Source organism: Budorcas taxicolor, chromosome 13 (assembly GCF_023091745.1).
Source record: "Budorcas taxicolor isolate Tak-1 chromosome 13, Takin1.1, whole genome shotgun sequence".
Taxonomy (NCBI): Eukaryota; Metazoa; Chordata; class Mammalia; order Artiodactyla; family Bovidae; genus Budorcas; species Budorcas taxicolor.
This window is the reverse complement of record NC_068922.1, coordinates 1051691-1070938: the sequence shown is the minus strand read 5'-3', so window position 1 is coordinate 1070938 and position 19248 is coordinate 1051691.

The following is a 19248-nucleotide window of genomic DNA, read 5'->3' as shown; positions in this document are numbered from 1 at the left end:
CACCACTCTTGCTTTCCATAGCATGTTGCAGTGCGCATGGTGCATACTATGGGGTGGTATGGGTCAATGGTCTTTCTGAGTTTACAGGTGTTACACGTTGCTTCGATTTAGTGATGTGGGTAAGAGGAAATGAAAGTCATACATAGTCTTTTTCTTTCATCAGTAAAAGGCAGTTTTGTTGAAGGCCCTCCTGCTTGCTACCAACACAACCAACTTAGGATTCAATGTAATTAAAAATTTTGAAATATGTCCCTTATTGTTTAACTGTTTTAGAGCTATTTTAACTTAACTAACCAAAACCTGCTCCAAACTAGAATTATAAAAGAAAAGTTGAGAGCTAGTATTAATAACACAATTTGCAAAAGAATCAATATGTCATGATGTTAGAAATGCATTTAAGCAGTTTGGATTCTTCAAAGAGATTAATGATATTCTGTTGGTTTAAAACATGGTGTAAATTCTTTGACACTATTCCCATTAAAAGGTAGATAATCTGTGTACCTTCTTCTGTATTGATCAGTACAGTAGATCAGAAGTGACACTATGTGGCTTCTGAGGCAAGGTCACTGAGGGCTTTGCAGCTTCTACAATGTAGGGCTAGAACACTGGTGTTAAATCTGGAGCCTAACTCCTCTGAGGCTGCCATGTTGTAAGGGAGGCTAAGCAACATGGCAAGGCCACATGTAGGTGTGCCAATTGACAACCACAGCTGAGTCTAGTCTTTGAATCATAGCAGTTCAGGTAGCAGATGTATGAGTGAAGAAACCTTCAGATGATCCCAGAGTCTAGCCAGATAACTGATGAGACATCAGGCGTCACAGAGCAAAGACAAGCCATCCTCACCGTGCTCTGTCCATGATTCTGACGGGCAGTATGTGACCATAATTAAAGGATGGTGGCTGTATACTGGCATTAAACCATTGAGTTGTAGGGTAGCTTGTTGGGCAACAGTAGATAACTGCGACAAGGCATGGGGCAAAGGTCAAACAAAACAAAACATCTTAAAAATCAGAGACTATTTTTTGTACTTAAGGAGACTTAAGTAAACTGAATACCAAGGAGAGATAAGACAGCCTTCTTAACTGAACAATGCAAACAAACAGGGAAACAATAGAATGGGAAATACTAGAGATCTATTCAAGGAAATTAGAGATACCAAGGGAAAATTTCATGTGAAGATGGGCACAAAAAGAATAGAAATGGTAAGGACCTAACAGAAGCAGACGAGATTAAGAAAAAAATGGGAACCGTGCCAGACTTTATTTTCTTGGGCTGCAAAATCACTGTGGATGGGGACTACAGCCATGAAATTAAAAGATGCTTGCTCCTTGGAAAAAAAGTTATGACAAACCCAGCTTGCTTGTGCTTGTGCCAAGTCGCTTCAGTCATGTGCAACTCTTTGCGACCCTAAGGACTGTTGGCTCCTTTGTCCATGGGATTCTCAGGCAAGAGTACTAGAGTCGGCTGCCATTTCCTCCTCCAGGAGATTGTCCACACCCAGGGGACAATCCTCCATTGGCAGGCAGGTTCTTACAGCTAGCATCACCTAGGACGCCTCTCTGACAAGCCTAACAGTGTATTAAAAATCAGAGACATCACTATAGGGACCTTATAGTCAGTTCAGTTCAATTCAATTCAGTCGCTTAGTCGTGTCCAACTCTGTGACCCCACGAACCGCAGCATGCCAGGCCTCCCTGTCTATCACCAACTCCCAGAGTCCACACAAACCCATCCGGTGATGTCATCCAACCATCTCATCCTCTGTCATCCCCTTCTCTTCCCACCTTCGATCTTTCCCAGCCTCAGGGTCTTTTCCAATGAGTCAGCCCTTCGCATCAGGTGGCCAAAATATTGGAGTTTCAACTTCAACATCAGTCCTTCCAATGAACACCCAGGACTGATCTCCTTTAGATAGAATGGTTGGATCCTCTTGCAGTCCAAGGGATTATCAAGAGTCTTCTCCAACACCACAGCTCAAAAACATCAATTCTTCTGCACTCAGCTTTCTTTATAGTCCAACTCTCACATTCATACATGACTGCTGGAAAAACCATAGCCTTGACTAGACAGACTTTTGTTGGCCAAGTAATGTCTCTGCTTTTTAATATCCTGTCTAGTTTGGTCATAACTTTCCCTCCAAGGAGTAAGTGTCCTTTAATTTCATGGCTGCAATCACCATCTGCAGTGATTTTGGAACCCAGAAAAATAAAGTCTGACACTGTTCCACTGTTTCCCCATTTATTTGCCATGAAGCCATGGGACCAGATGCCATGATCTTAGTTTTCTGAATGCTGAGCTTTAAGCCAACTTTCCCACTCTCCTCTTGCACTTTTATCAAGAGGTTCCTTAGTTCTTCACTTTCTGCCATAAGGGTGGTGTCATCTGCATATCTGAGGTTATTGATATTTCTCCCAGAAATCTTGATTCCAACTTGTGCTTCTTCCAACCCAGCGTTTCTCATGATGCACTCTGCATATAAGTTAAATAAGCAGGGTGACAATATACAGCCTTGACGTACTCCTTTTCCTATTTGGAACCAGTCTGTTTTTTCATGTCCAGTTCTAACTGTTCCTTCCTGACCTGCATACAGGTTTCTCAAGAGGCAGGTCAGGTGGTCTGGTATGCCCATCTTTTTCAGAATTTTCCAGTTTGTTGTGATACATACAATCAAAGGCTTTGGCATAGTCAAAAAGCAGAAATATATGTTTTTCTGGAACTCCCTTGGTTTTCCAATGATCCAGCGGATGTTGGCAATTTGATCTCTGGTTCCTCTGCCTTTTCTAAAATCAGTTTGAACATCTGGAAGTTCATGATTCATGTATGCTGAAGCCTGGCTTGGGGAATTTTGAGCATTACTTTACTAGCATATGAGATGAGTGCAATTATGCCATAGTTTGAGCATTCTTTGGCATTGCCTTTGGTTGGGATTGGAATGAAAACTTACTTTTCCAGTCCTGTGGCCACTGCTGAGTTTTCCTAATTTTCAGGCATATTGAGTGCAGCACTTTCACAGCATCATCTTTTAGAATTTGAAAGAGCTCAACTGGAATTCCATCACCTTCACTAGCTTTGTTCATAGTGATGCTTCCTAAGGCCCACTTGACCTCACATTTCAGGATGTCTGGTTCTAGGTGAGTGATCAGAGTATCGTGATTATCTGGGTCGTGAAGATCTTTTTTTGTACAATTCTTTTGTGTATTCTTGCCACCTCTTCTTAATATCTTCTGCTTCTCTTAGGTCCATACCATTTCTGCCCTTTATTGAGCCAATCTTTGCATAGAATGTTCCCTTGGTATCTCTCATTTTCATGAAGAGATTTCTTGTCTTTCCCATTCTATTGTTTTCCTCTATTTCTTTGCATTGATTGCGTAGGAAGGCTTTCTTATCTCTCCTTGCTATTCTTTGGAACACTGCATTCAAATATCTTTCCTTTTCTCCTTTGCCTTTCACTTATCTTCTTCTCACAGCTATTTGTAAGGCCTCCTCAGAGAGCCATTTTGCTTTTTTGCATTTCTTTTTCTTGAGGATGGTCTTGATCCGTCTCTCCTGTACAATGTCACGAACCTTCATCCATAGTTCATCAGGCACCCTGTCTATCAGATCTAGTTCCTTAAACCTATTTCTCACTTCCAGTGTATAATCATTAGGGATTTGACTTTGGTCATACATGAATGGTCTAGTGGTTTTCCCTACTTTCTTCAATTTAAGTGTAAATTTGTCAATAAGGAGTTCATGATCTGAGCCACAGTCAGCTCCTGGTCTTGTTATAGTTGACTGTATAGAGCTTCTCCATCTTTGGCTGCAAAGAATATAATCAGTCTTATTTCAGTGTCAATCATCTGATGATGCCCATGTGTAGAGTCTTCTCTTGTGTTGTTGGAAGAGGGTGTTTGCTATGACCAGTGCGTTCTTTTGGCAAAACTCTATTAGCATTTGCCCGGCTTCTTTCCCTGTTCCAAGGCCAAATTTGCCTTTTACTCCAGGTGTTTCTTCACTTCCTACTTTTGCATTTCAGTCCCCTGTAATGAATAGGACATCTTTTTTGGGTGTTAGTTCTAGAAAGTCTTGTAGGTCCCCATAGAACTGTTCAACTTCAACTTCTTCAGCGTTACTGGTCAGGGCATAGACTTGGATTACCGTGATATTGAATGGTTTGCCTTGGAAACGAACAGAGATCATTCTGTCGTTTTTGAGATTGCATCCAAGTACTTATAGTTCAAGCTATGTTTCAGACCATAAAGAGGGCTGAATGCCAACGAATTGATGCTTTCCAACTGTGGTGTTCGAGAAGATTCTTGAGAGTCCTTTGGACAACAAGGAGATGAAATCAGTCAATCCTAAAGAAAATCATCCCTGAATATTCATTGGAAGGACTTCTGCTGAAGCTGAGACTCAATACTTTTGCTACCTGATAAGAAGAGCCAACTCATTGAAAAAGACCCTGATGCTGGGAAAGATTGACAGCAGGAAGAGAAGGGGATGACAGAGGATGAGATGGTTGGATGGCATCATCAACTCAGTGGATAGGATTTTGAGCAAACTCCTTAGATGGTAAAGTGTCTGTCTACAATGCGGGAGACCTGAGTTCAGTCCCTGGGTTGGGAAGATCCCCTGGAGAAGGAAATGGCAATCCACTCCAGTACTATTGCCTGGAAAATCCCATGGACAGAGGAGCCTGGTAGGCTACAGTCCATGGGGTCACAAACAGTCGGACACAACTGAGCGACTTCACTTTCCAGGAGAAACTGAAGGACAGGGAAACCTGCTGTGCTGCAGTCAATGGGGACACAAAAAGTCCAACGTGACTTAGCTACTGAACTAAATTATACTGAAAGTAATCTGACAACTAAATGGAATATATTATCTTCATTACATCGTTGGGGGAAAAAACAACCTAAAGAAAATATTAGCGACAAAGAAGTACTTTTCAAAATAAAAACTTGGGGAAAAGAATAGAGTAAAAAGTTAAAAGAGAGAGAAAGAGAGAGCACACTTAGGCTCTGGAGTCATTCACCTGGGTTAAAATTGTTGCTCTTCTCATTGGGAGCTCTGAGACCATTCATAGATAAACTCTTTTTCCATTTGTAAGGCTGCTAAGAGTATTTTGGAAAACTCAACAGTGGCCACAGGACTGGAAAAGGTCAGTTTTCATTCCAATTCCAAAGAAGGACAATGCAAAAGAATGCTCAAACTACTGCACAATTGCACTCATCTCACATGCTAGTAAAGTAATGCTCAAAATTCTCCAAGCCAGGCTTTAGCAATATGTGAACCATGAACTCCCCGATGTTCAAGCTGGTTTTAGAAAAGGCAGTTCAGTTCAGTTCAGACACTCAGTCGTGTCCAACTCTTTGCGACCCCATGAATCGCAGCATGCCAGGTCTCCCTGTCCATCACCAACACCTGGAGTTCACTCAGACTCATGTCGATCGAGTCCGTGATGCCATCCAGCCATCTCATCCTCGGTCGTCCCCTTCTCCTCCTGCCCCCAATCCCTCCCAGCATCAGAGTCTTTTCCAATGAGTCAACTCTCACATGAGGTGGCCAAAGTACTGGAGCTTCAGCTTGAGCATCATTCTTTCTAAAGAAATCCCAGGATTGATCTCCTTCAGAATGGACTGGTTGGATCTCCTTGCAGTCCAAGGGACTCTCAAGAGTCTTCTCCAACACCACAGTTCAAAAGCATCAATTCTTCAGCACTCAGCCTTCTTCACAGTCCAACTCTCACATCCATACATGACCACAGGAAAAACCATAGCCTTGACTAGACGGACCTTAGTCGGCAAAGTAATGTCTCTGCTTTTGAATATACTGTCTAGGTTGGTCATAACTTTTCTTCCAAGGAGTAAGCGTCTTTTAATTTCATGGCTGCAGTCACCATCTGCAGTGATTTTGGAGCCCAAAAAAATAAAGTCTGACACTGTTTCTACTGTTTCCCCATCTATTTGCCATGAAGTGATGGGACCAGATGCCATGATCTTTGTTTTCTGAATGTTGAGCTTTAAGCCAACTTTTTCACTCTCCTCTTTCACTTTCATCAAGAGGCTTTTTAGCTCCTCTTCACTTTCTGCCATAAGGGTGGTGTCATCTGCATATCTGAGGTTATTGATATTTCTCCCGGCAATCTTGATTCCAGCTTGTGTTTCTTCCAGTCCAGCGTTTCTCATGATGTACTCTGCATAGATGTTAAATAAGCAGGGTGACAATATACAGCCTTGACGCACTCCTTTTCCTACTTGGAACCAGTCTGTTGTTCCATGTCCAGTTCTAACTGTTGCTTCCTGACCTGCATACAGATTTCTCAAGAGGCAGGTCAGGTGGTCTGGTATTCCCATCTCTTTCAGAATTTTCCACAGTTTATTGTGATCCACACAGTCAAAGGCTTTGGCATAGTCAAGAAAGCAGAAATAGATGCATTTCTGGAACTCTCTTGCTTTTTCCATGATCCAGTGGATGTTGGCAATTTGATTTCTGGTTCCTCTGCCTTTTCCAAAACCAGCTTGAACATCAGTGAGTTCACGGTTCATGTCTTGCTGAAGCCTGGCTTGGAGAATTTTGAGCATTACTTTATTACCATGTGAGATGAGTGCAATTGTGCAGTAGTTTGAGCATTCTTTGGCATTGCCCTTCTTTGGAATTGGAATGAAAACTGACCTTTTCCAGTCCTGTGGCCACTGCTGAGTTTTCCAAACGTGCTGGCCTATTGAGGGCAGCACTTTCATAGCATCATCTTTCAGGATTTTAAGAGGAGCTACCCCGCGTCTGAGGTCAGGGGCAGTGGCCAGGAGGAGACACCCTGCGTCCAAGGTCAGGGGCGGTGGCCAGGAGGAGCTACCCCACGTCCAAGGCCAGTGGCGGCTGGGAGGAGACACCCCACTGCCAGGAGGAGACACCCCACGTCCAAGATCCGGGGCGGCCAGGAGAGGCCACGTTGCACCCGAGGCCAGGGGCGGTGACCTTGAGGAGCCACCCAGAGCCCGAGGCCAGGGGCAGCAGCTGGGAGGAGCCACCCACTCCTGGCCCAAGAGGAGCAACCCGAGGAGTGGCGGCTGCGCAGGCACAAGAGGGCCTAGAGGAGCTATCCCACCTTGAAGGTCAGGAACAGTGGCAGTAAGGAGATACCCCTCGTCCAAGGTAAGGAACAGAGGCTGTGCTTTGCTGGAGCAGCCGTGAAGAGATACCCCATGCCAAGGTAAGAGAAACCCAAGTAAGGTGGTAAGTGTTGCAAGAGGGCATCAGAGGGCAGACACACTGAAACCATACTCACAGAAAAGGCAGAGGAACCAGAAATCAAATTGCCAACATCCGCTGGATCATGGAAAAAGCAAGAGAGTTCCAGAAATACATCTATTTCTGCTTTCTTGACTATGCCAAAGCCTTTGACTGTGTGGATCACAATAAACTGTGGAAAATTCTGAAAGAGATGGGAATACCAGACCACCTGACCTGCCTCTTGAGAAATCTGTATGCAGGTCAGGAAGCAACAGTTAGAACTGGACATGGAACAACAGACTGGTTCCAAGTAGGAAAAGGAGTGCGTCAAGGCTGTATATTGTCACCCTGCTTATTTAACATCTATGCAGAGTACATCATGAGAAACGCTGGACTGGAAGAAACACAAGCTGGAATCAAGATTGCCGGGAGAAATATCAATAACCTCAGATATGCAGATGACACCACCCTTATGGCAGAAAGTGAAGAGGAGCTAAAAAGCCTCTTGATGAAAGTGAAAGAGGAGAGTGAAAAAGTTGGCTTAAAGCTCAACATTCAGAAAACAAAGATCATGGCATCTGGTCCCATCACTTCATGGCAAATAGATGGGGAAACAGTAGAAACAGTGTCAGACTTTATTTTTTTGGGCTCCAAAATCACTGCAGATGGTGACTGCAGCCATGAAATTAAAAGACGCTTACTCCTTGGAAGAAAAGTTATGACCAACCTAGACAGTATATTCAAAAGCAGAGACATTACTTTGCCGACTAAGGTCCGTCTAGTCAAGGCTATGGTTTTTCCTGTGGTCATGTATGGATGTGAGAGTTGGACTGTGAAGAAGGCTGAGTGCTGAAGAATTGATGCTTTTGAACTGTGGTGTTGGAGAAGACTCTTGAGAGTCCCTTGGACTGCAAGGAGATCCAACCAGTCCATTCTGAAGGAGATCAATCCTGGGATTTCTTTGGAAAGAATGATGCTCAAGCTGAAGCTCCAGTACTTTGGCCACCTCATGTGAGAGTTGACTCATTGGAAAAGACTCTGATGCTGGGAGGGATTGGGGGCAGGAGGAGAAGGGGACGACCGAGGATGAGATGGCTGGATGGCATCACGGACTCGATCGACATGAGTCTGAGTGAACTCCAGGTGTTGGTGATGGACAGGGAGACCTGGCATGCTGCGATTCATGGGGTCGCAAAGAGTCGGACGTGACTGAACGACTCAACTGAACTGAACTGAAGAGTATTTGGTCATCTTATGTTATGTGAATTGAAAGAGAGAGGACAGCATATGTAAAATAGTTAGAACAACTGCCAGCTCAGTATAACTACAGAAAGTGAAAGTGATAATTGCTCAGTCATGTCCGACTCTTTGAGACCTCATGGACTGTAGCCCACCAGGCTCATCTGTCCATGGAATTCTCCAGGCAAGAATACTGGAGTGGCTTGCCATTCCCTTCTCCAAGGGATCTTCCTGACCCAGGTATTGCACTCAAGCCTCTTGTACCTCCTGCATTGCAGGCAGATTTTTTACCATCTGAGCCAGCCAGAAGTCCAGTGTCACTACTAATCGTGATTATTTCTAAGACAAGGAAAATCACTATGAACCCAGGCAACTGTTCTCTATTTCCCTCTCAGCCTCTCTCTGTGTGTCCACTTTAATCTTCCCCTTGTCTTTGCAGAATGGTTTGCCTCCTTCTGAATACATGTCTTAGTTTGTTTTCTCTCTTTAGCTTCTCTGTCCTCTGTTCAAGCCACCGGTCCTGAATCTCTTGTGTTCCTCACGCTCACCCATGAAGACATAGTCCGATTATAGATCTTGGGTCATTCAGATTCAATCAACTTTAGAAACAGGTTGAATAGGATCCTGTAGTAAAACATGATTGTGAGGCCCAGGATCTCTTAGAAAACAACTCTAAGAAAAGAGAAATGAGCTCTACAGACCCTTCTTAATTAGAAGATGGTTTTAACATAGATTAGCTGTCCATTTTAGGTCTATAGAAAAGATTTTAATTGTGGAATTCGAGTTGTATATCATGTTTATTTTTAAATTGGAGAATAATTGCTTTATAATATTTACTGGTTTCTGCTGTACAACAAGGCAAATCAGTCATAATTATACATACATCCACTCCTTTTGAGCCTCCCTACTCCCTTGCATCCCACCCTTCTAGGTCATTACAGAGTGCCAGACTGGTCTCCCTCTGTTATATGGCAGCTTCCCATTGGCTATCTATTTTAACATGTGATAGTGTATATATGTCAATGCTACTTTCTCAATTCATCCTACATTGTCCTCACCCCACTGTGTCCACAAGTCTGTTCTTTGCATCTGTGTCTCCATTCCTTCCCTGCAAATACTTTGACTAGTACTGTTTTTCTAGATTCCATAGATATGAGTTAATATTTGATATTTTTCTCTTTCTGACTTACTTCACTCTATATGGGAGGCTCTAAGTTCAAACACTTCACTAAAATGGACTCAGAGTCATTCTTTTTAAAGGCTAAATAATATTCCATTGTATATATGCATCACATCTTCTTTATCCATTCATCTGTTGATGGGAATCCAGGATGCTTCCACGTTCTAGTTATTGTAAACAGTGCTCCAACGAACACTGGGGTACATGTGTCTTTCTCAATTATGGTTTTCTCAGGGTATATATGCAGTAGTGGGATTGTTGAGTCACATGGTTGTTTTATTCCTAGTTTTTTAAGGAATCTCCATACTGTTGTCCATAGTGGCTATATCAATTTACATTCCCACCACCAGCACAGGAGAGTTCCCTTTTCTCCACAGATTCTTCAGCATTTATTACTTGTAGATGTTTTGATGATGATGGCCATTCTGATTGACGTGAGGTGATACCTCATTGTAGTTTTGATTTGCATTTGAATGATACTGAGCATTTTTTTCATGTGTTTATTGGCCACTTGTATCTGGTGTTTATAATCTTAAGGCAATATAGGTAATGGCCAAGTGAAATTGGGAAACCTACTGGGCTTAAAGAAATGTCTTGCTTTTCTAATTCTTCTATTTTAAAAATCATTTGCCTGCAATAAAAGGATCATGAAAAATGTATTGTTTATATTCTCTGAAGCCAGTAGCCTGGAATAGAGCAAGAGTGTACTGATAACATCATTTTATGTCTTATGAAATAAATGTTGAATTTGTTGTACTTAAGTTATTATAAAACAATAATAAACTTTTATAATCTCTTAAAATATTTTAAGTACATAGTATTACAGGAATAAATTCTTATAGAAATTTCAGTAAAGCATACGCTACAGCTAGAACTTTGATAGTAACAAATTAGATAGGTACCCTCAAAAAAATCTCTTTTATGCTCTACATATTTTCCTGATCTCTGATAGTCATTTTCACTCATTATTGGGAAAACTTAATATAGTCACTTCTGATATAGTTGCTACATTGAAGGGTATGAGGGCTTAAAATTTAAATAATATAGTCAAATTATACTCCATATTTTAATAATTCTTGTCAAATTGACAACTCGTCACTGGTATAAATGAGAATATTCATTCTCCTACATGTTTGTCCAGCTAGATGCTTTGAATTTCTTTGTTTCTGATACTCCAAGCATTAGTTGGGTTAAATTCTATTCTGGTGATTATCAGTGAGTTTGAGAATCTTTTCTTCCCTTAATTGCCCTTTTATATTTGTCTTCTGTAATTTGGTTGATTTGTAGATGCTCTTTATATGTTCTAGATTTAATCATTTTTCTATTATGTATTGTGAAGGGATGTTTTCAAAGAGAGTCCATTTTGAAACACATACACCCAACCTCATCCACAGGAGTTGAGAAGATGGGCAGAGGTTTGTAAGGGATTTCTTAGGAGAGCTTCTTATGTGAGTTCCATTCCTGCCCAACCCTGACCCTGGGTAAATAGTTCTGTTTTCTCCTCACATCTAAGTGAGCAATGCTGCCTGTAAGGTTGCAGTTAGGAAAAATATGATTGCTGTTTGTCTCCTGCTCAAGATGTACAGAAGGTGAGAGATGGAAAAGAGAGAGAGTATAAACGGCTGCATTGGAAGAATAACTTCTTCCCACTCACAGGGGTACAGGGAGGTGGGAGTCCACCTGTGTGACCCCTGAGGAGGGGTCTGCCAGTTACTGGAAGTATGGACCAGAGAGTCATAAAAGGTATGGTTAGGGTTGGGGAGGATCATCCTGGTTTCCAAAGACCGCACCAAATTTCCCAGGAGGGTCTCCTTCAAACACATCGGACCCAGAGTACGAGACATTAGCTGTGACAGAGGCCACCCCTAGCTAAACAGGAACTTCCCTGCTCTATCCTTTTACCATTCCTTTCTTAATTTTACACTTTACCATCATGCAGGGTCTAAAACCACAACCATATTCCCTTCCCTAAGAGCTGGGACTCCATAAAGGCAGAGGAGGAGCAGGAGAAATCTAAGAGAGAAGTTTGAAGTCTTAATATCTTGGACCAAAATGAGAATGTGTTTTTGACTTAACACGAACATAGTACAGAAAAGTCATGATACCCATAAAAGCTTCTCCTATTTAAATCATCTTTAATATGTCCACTGGGAGAGAAAGTAATGTTACTTTTTGTTATATCCCTTACACCACGCCTTCATTAAAATACACTGCAGATGTTTTCCTCCAGTCTGTCCTTTGGTTTTCTTTGTGTTATAATACATTTATAGACATTCTCGACTCTAAGTCAGCTAATCAATCTATCATTAGAAAGACCTTCTTACCCTAGGATTATAAATATATTCTACTTATAAAAAATTCACATTCCATATTTTAGTTTCCTACAGATAGTTTTTAGGTACACCTGGAATTCATTTTTTGAATATTGTAGTGTCAGCTCTCCATGAAATACTTGCCCTCAGCTGGGGAGAGCTGCCTTGCTCAGGGTCACGCCCCCTTTCCAGGAGTAGCGTGCATCCAATGACTGATCCCTATATAGTACACTTTCTTCCGACCTCAGTGCTGGATACTCAGCTTCAGAGGCTCCACTTAGGGTTGGCCAAAGCCACTGAGACTAAATTGCAGCCCAGTTTCTTCCTTGCCCACTGCTGCTTCTTTCTCATACCCCTCAGGTACTGATCCAGAGAGCAAATCCTCAATAAACTTCCTGCCAACAAATCTGTCTTGAAAATTGATTCCTAGGGAAACTGATCTCCAATAAATTTAAAAAAATTAACTGAATTTATCTTTCTTCCAAATGCAAAATTAACAATCTCAGTACATTTTACTAAACAATTTATCCCTTTGATTTAAATGTCATACTTATTATATACTAACTTTCCCATTGAAAACAGGTCTGCATTTGGATCATTCAGCCTATTTGATTTTTTAGTTTGTACTTTCTGAAATTATTGTCACATTGCTTTTATTCTGTAGATCTAGAGTAAAGTTTGTTATCAGGCCAGACAAGTTACTAATTACTTTGTTTGTTTGTTTAAAGAAAATAATACATTGGCTTTATATCACTTTGTCAACAAAGGTTTATATAGTAAAAGGTATTGTTTTTCTAGTAGTCATGTGCAGATGTGAAAGCTGGACCATAAAAAGGCTGAATGCTGAAGAAATGATGCTTTTGAATTGTGGAGCTAGAGAAGCCTCTTGAGAGTCCATTGGATAGCAAGGAGATGAAACCAGTCAAACCAATGAACCCCAAATGTTCACTGGAAGGACTGATGGCAAGCCTGAAGTTCCAATACTATGGCCACCTGATGCAAAGAGCCAGAAGAATACCCTGGTGCTGGGAAAGATTGAAGGCAGGAGGAGAAGAGGGCAGCGAAGGATGAGATGGTAAGATAACATCACCGATTCAATAGACATAAACTTGAGCAAATTATGAGAGATAGTGGAAGACAGGGAAGCCTGACATGCTGCAGTCCACGGGGTAATGAAGAGTTGGACACAATTTAACGAATGAACAACAACAACAACATGTATTGGCTAGGACTTCCCTGGTGACTCAGAGATAAAGAGTCTGCCTGCTAATGCAGGACATGTGGGTTGGACTCCTGGATTGGGAAGATACCCTAGAGAAGGAAACGGCAACCCACTCCAGTATTCTAGAATGGGAAATCCCACAGACAGTGGAGCCTGATGGGCTACAGTCCACGGAGTAGCAAAAAGTCGTACATAATGTAGCAACTAAAAAACAACAAATTATATTGGCTATACTTTTTTGTTTGTGTTTTTCCTCTTCCAGATGAAATTTAAATGTATTTTCTCAAGTTTATATAAAAATTCATATGAAAACACCAATGTAGACTTTATTTATTATTGTATTGAATTTAAGGAATAATATGTAGAGTGAAATATTTACAACATTGAATTTTCTCTTCTAAAATTTGTGCATGTTCTTTTGTATATTCATCCACTTTTCATTTTGGTAGAGTTATCTTTTTATATGCTGTATTGTTATCACCTGGCAGATTTATTTCTAGACATTTAAGAATATTTATTACTGTTCATGAATAGTATCTAAGATTTGTATGTTAATCTTACATTTGACAAATTCTCTTCTCAGTTGTAATGATATTTTGATTTCTATTCAAATTTTGGGGGCAGATGATATGGTGTGTTAGCAATGCCAGTTTTGTCATTTCCTTTCTAACCAATGTGATTTAATTCTTTTCTTGTTTTACTATATTAGCTATTATCACCAATATAGTGACCTTGATAATGACCTCTGCTTTGTTTAAGATTTTGATAGGAATTCCTCTTATATTTCACTGATAAATATGATTTTTGCTGGAAGCTTTTGATAGATACTAAATACATACTTAAAGCTGGGTACTAAAAGTAAGAGATTCATGTCAGTGCATCGGTGAAAGTCGCTCAGTCATATCTGATTCTTTGTGACCCCATGAACTCTACACTCCATGGAATTCTCCAGGCCAGAATACAGGAGTGGGTAGCCTTTCCCTTCTCCTGGGGATCTTCCCAACTCAGGGATCAAACCCAGGTCTCCCACATTGCAGGCAGATTCTTTACCAGCTGAGCCACAAGGGAAGCCCAAGAATACTGAAGTGGCTAGCCTTCCACTAGGAAGATCATTCTCCAGGGGATCTTCCCAACCCAGGACTCAAACTTGGGTCTCCTCCAAGGCAGGCAGATTCTTTATCAACTGAGCTATCAAGAAAACCCTAATAAAAGATTCATGAGTAAGTGGCAAAATAACAATAAAGTGTGGTGAGCCCAGAAGTCAGAGAGAGAGTGATGGGTCTGATCACCCAAAATGGTGGCTTTAATAAAAAAAGAACTCCTTCAAGGAGCAGATGGCAACCTTAACTAACTAACTAACTAAATAAATGGGGGTAAAAGTATTTAATTATAAAACAGAAAGTTCTTTTGAGAACAAAATCAAATGATTTTCTATTTATGTTTCTGGAGAGATATTGAAAGGGAGAGTAGGCACAGCTGAGATCAGAAACAACCGGCAGGAAAACCCTGAGTAACAAATATCTCTGCTGCTGCTACTGCAGCTAAGTCACTTCAGTCGTGTCCAACTCCGTGTGACCTCATAGACGACAGCGCACCAGGCTCCTCCATCCCTGGGATTCTCCAGGCAATAATACTGGAGTGGGCTGCCATTTCCTTCTCCAAATCTCTAAACACAAAAATTAATTAAGGATTTGGAAATCATGATGAAATCCAAAACCATTTGAGTACCACCCCAGACGTTTTAGTATGCAATTAATAAGAACCCCAAATAGAGATAAAGGAAAGGATGGAGAAGAGGTAACAATTCAATAATATGATAAATTTTCTCTTAGTGGAGGGAAGATAAATTCTTCATAGTTAAAGAGGTGAATAAGTTCCTCACAGGGCTGATAAGATGAGTCTTGACATATCCTGGAAAAATTCCTGAACTTCAAGCATAAGTAGCAACTTATACCAGATCTAAAAGAGAAAGAAAATAATTCCTTAAAAAAAGAGAGAGAGAATTGGCATGGTTGCTCCAAGGTAATCAAAACTAAAAAGAACATAAAATTTGCAATTACAATGTAAAGAAGGAGAATTTAAGATTGAAAGTGCTAACAGGATAAAGGAACATTATGTAAAAGAAAAGGTACAATTACTGATGAAGATAAAAAGTTATAAACCAATGAATATGACGGCTAAATCTGCCAAACAAAACCAGTCAGAGGGCGGTCCTAAGATGGCAGAGGAGTAGGATGGGGAGACCACTTTCTCCCTCACAAATTCATCAAAAGAACATTTCAACGCTGAGTAAATTCCACAAAATAACTTCTGAATGCTGGCAGAGGACACCAGACACCCAGAAAAACAGATCATTGTCTTCAAAAACAGGTAGGAAAAAATATATTTTAAAAAAAAGAGACAAAGGAGGTAGGGAGGGAGCTCTGTCCTGGGAAGGGAGCTCTGTCCCAGGAAGGGAGTCCTGTCCTGGGAAGGGAGTCTTAGGAAGAGAGAAGTTTCCAAACACCAGGAAACACTCTCACTGCCGAGTCTGTGGCAAGTCTTGGAAGCACAAAGAGAAACATAACGGGGGGGGGGGGGGGGGAGGGGGGATAAATAAATAATTAAAACCAACAGATTACGAGACCAACAGTAACTCCCCCAGCTGAGAAACAGTGCAGATGCCTGCATCCACCACTAGCAAGTGGGGGCTGGGCAGGGAGGCGCAGGCTGCGGTGCTTTTTAAGAATCGGGCTGGAATGCCCCGATAGTAACCAGGGAGAACTAACTTGGGCTAGCAAACCAGACTGTGGGATAGCTACCACGCAAAAAGCTCTAACATAAGACACCACCAGGACCGTGCACATAACAAAGGATGGAACAGAAATAGCCGGCTGCCGACCATCCCCCTCCGGTGACAGGCAGCCAGAGCCAGAAGGGCTGGAAGGGGGCCATCGCAACCCTAGAGAGACATTATCTACCAAACTGCAAGCAGGCTTCTTTGCTAACTGAGACTTCTTGGGGTTCTGGACAGTCACCATCCTCCTGAGAAGGGACGCCAGCAGTACACCCAGAAAACTGAGCTGCAGGGACGGGAAAGGCGATAAGTCACAGTGACCACGCTCACCAAACACCTGAGCTATGCGGACCTGGGAAGGGCACAAAATGCAGGCCCAACCGAATCTGCGCCTCTGAGGGCTACCTGAGTGCCAAGCCTAGGGCGGCCTCAGACGGTTCCCGGCAGAGCAACGTAGAGCCTGAGCAGTATGAGCCATGAGCAGGGGCAGGCCCAGCGTGGCTGAGACACTGCGAGCACATGCCAGTATTATTTGTTTGCAGCATCCCTCCTTCCCCACAGCACGACTGAACAAGTGAGTCTAAAAAAAAAAAAGTGTCCACTACCGCCCCCCTTGTGTCAGGGTGGAAATCAGACATTGAAGAGACCAGCAAACAGAAGAAGTTAAACAGACGGAATCACCTTGGAAGTGACCCCACAATGCCCACAACACTAGAGAAAGTCCCAGATATATCTTTACTATCTTTACAATCATTCTTTTCTTGTTGTTGTTGATGTTGTTGTGTGACTGTTTTTTCTTCTTTTCTTTTTCTTCTTCGTTTTTTTTTAACTTTTTAAAAATTTTAAGTCCTCTATTTCTCTTTTAATTTTTATTTTTATAACATACTATTACTTTTCAAAAAAAAAGACCCTATTTTTAAAGCAAACACCATATATATATATTTTTTTTTTTGAGGTTGTTGTTGTTGTTTTTTAATAATTCTTGTGGCTTTTTTTTCTCCTTCTTCTTCTTCTTTTCTTTAATATTGTATTTTTGAAAATCCAACCTCTACTCTAGATTTTTAACCTTTGCTTTTTGGTATTTGTTGTCAATTTTGTACATTTAAAAACCCAATCTTCAGTACCCAATTTTAGCTGAGAGTGAGATTACTGGCTTGACCACTCTCTCCTCCTTTGGACTCTCCTTTTTCTCCACCACGTGGCCTCTGTCTCTTCCCTCCCCCTTCTCTTCTTTACCCAACTCTGTGAATCTCTGTGTGTTCCAGACGGTGGAGAACACTTAGGGAACTGGTTACTGGCTGGATCTGTCTCTCTCCTTTTCATTTCCCTCTTTTATCCTCCTGACCACCTCTGTCTACTTCCTCGCTCTCCTCTTCTCTGTATAACTCCGTGGACATCTCTGAGCAGTCCAGACTGTGGAGTGCACATAACGAAGTGATTACTGGCTAGCTTGCTCTCTTCTCTTTTGATCCCACCTCATCTCATTCCAGTCACCTCTAACTACCCCCTCCCTCTTCTCTTCTCCATGTAACTCAGTGAAATTCTCTGGGTGTCCCTCAATGTGGAGAAACTTTTCATCTTTAACCTAGATGTTTTATCATCAGTGCTATATAGATGGAGAAGTCTTGAGGCTACTGTAAAAATAAAACTGAAAACCAGAAGCAGGAGGCTTAAGTCCAAATCCTGAGAGCATCAGAGAACTGAATCCAGGGAACATTCATCGATAGGAGCTCATCAAACACCTCCTACCTACACTGAAACCAAGCACCACCCAAGGGCCAACAAGTTCCAGAGCAAGACATACCACACAAATTCTCCAGCAACACAGGAACACAGCCCTGAGCTTCAATATACAGGCAGCTCAAAGTTACTCCAAAACCACTGACATTTCATAACCCATTACTGGACACTTCATTGCACTCCAGAGAGAAGAAATCCAGCTCCACCCACCAGAACACCCACACAAGCTTCCCAAACCAAGAAACCTTGACAAGCCACTGATACAACCCCACCCACAGTGAGGAAACTCCATAATAAAGAGAACTCCACAAATTCCCAGAATACAGAAAGACCACCCCAAACGCAGCAATATAACCAAGAGGAAGAGACAGAGGAATACCCAGCATGTAAAGGAACAGGAGAAATGCCCACAAAACCAAACAAAAGAGAAATAGGTAGGAAATATACCTGAGAAAGAATTCTAAATACTGATAGTGAAAATGATCCAAAATCTTGAAATAAAAATGGAATCACAGATATATAGCCTGGAGACAAGGATTGAGAAGATGCAAGAAAGGTGTAACAAGGACCTAGAAGAAATAAAAAAGAGTCAAAATATAATGAATAATGCAATAAATGAGATCAGAAACACTCTGGAGGCAACAAATAGTAAAATAACGGAGGCAGAAGATAGGATTAGTGAAATAGAAGATAGAATGGTAGAAATAAATGAATTAGAGAGGAAAAAATAAAAACGAATTAAAAGAAATGAGGACAATTTCAGAGACCTCCAGGGCAATAAAAACGCTCCAACATTCGAATTATAGGAGTCCCAAAAGAAGAAGGCAAAAAGAAAGACCATGAGAAAATACTTGAGGAGATAATAGTTGAAATCTTCCCTAAAATGGGGAAGGAAATAATCACCCAAGTCCAATAAACCCAGAGAGTTCCAAAAAGGATAAACCCAAGGCGAAGGATATTCTCTAGACAGGAAACATAAAAAGGGTGTATAAACCTGAACCCAAAACAATAAAGTAAATAGCAATGGGATCATACTTATCAATAATTACCTTAAACGTAAATGGGTTGAATGACCCAACCAAAATGCAAACACTGGCTGAATGGATACAAAAACAAGATCCTATATAAGGGTCTTGCTGCCTACAAGAGACCCACCTCAAAACAAGGGACACATACAGACTGAAAGTGAAGGGCTGGAAAAAGATATTTCATGCAAATAGAGACCAAAAGAAAGCAGGAGTAGCAATACTCATATCCAATAAAATAAGCTTTAAAACAAAGGCTGTGAAAAGAGACAAAGAAGGCCACTACATAATGATCAAAGGATCAATCCAAGAAGAAGATATAACAATTATAAATATATATGCACCCAACATAGTAGCACCACAATTTGTAAGACAAATGCTAACAAGTATGAAAGGGGAAATTAACAATAACACAAAAATAGTGGGAGACTTTAATACTCCACTCACACCTATGGACAGATCAGCTAAACAAAAAATTAACAAAGAAATGCAAACTTTAAATGATACAATAGACCAATTAGACCTAATTGATATCTATAGGA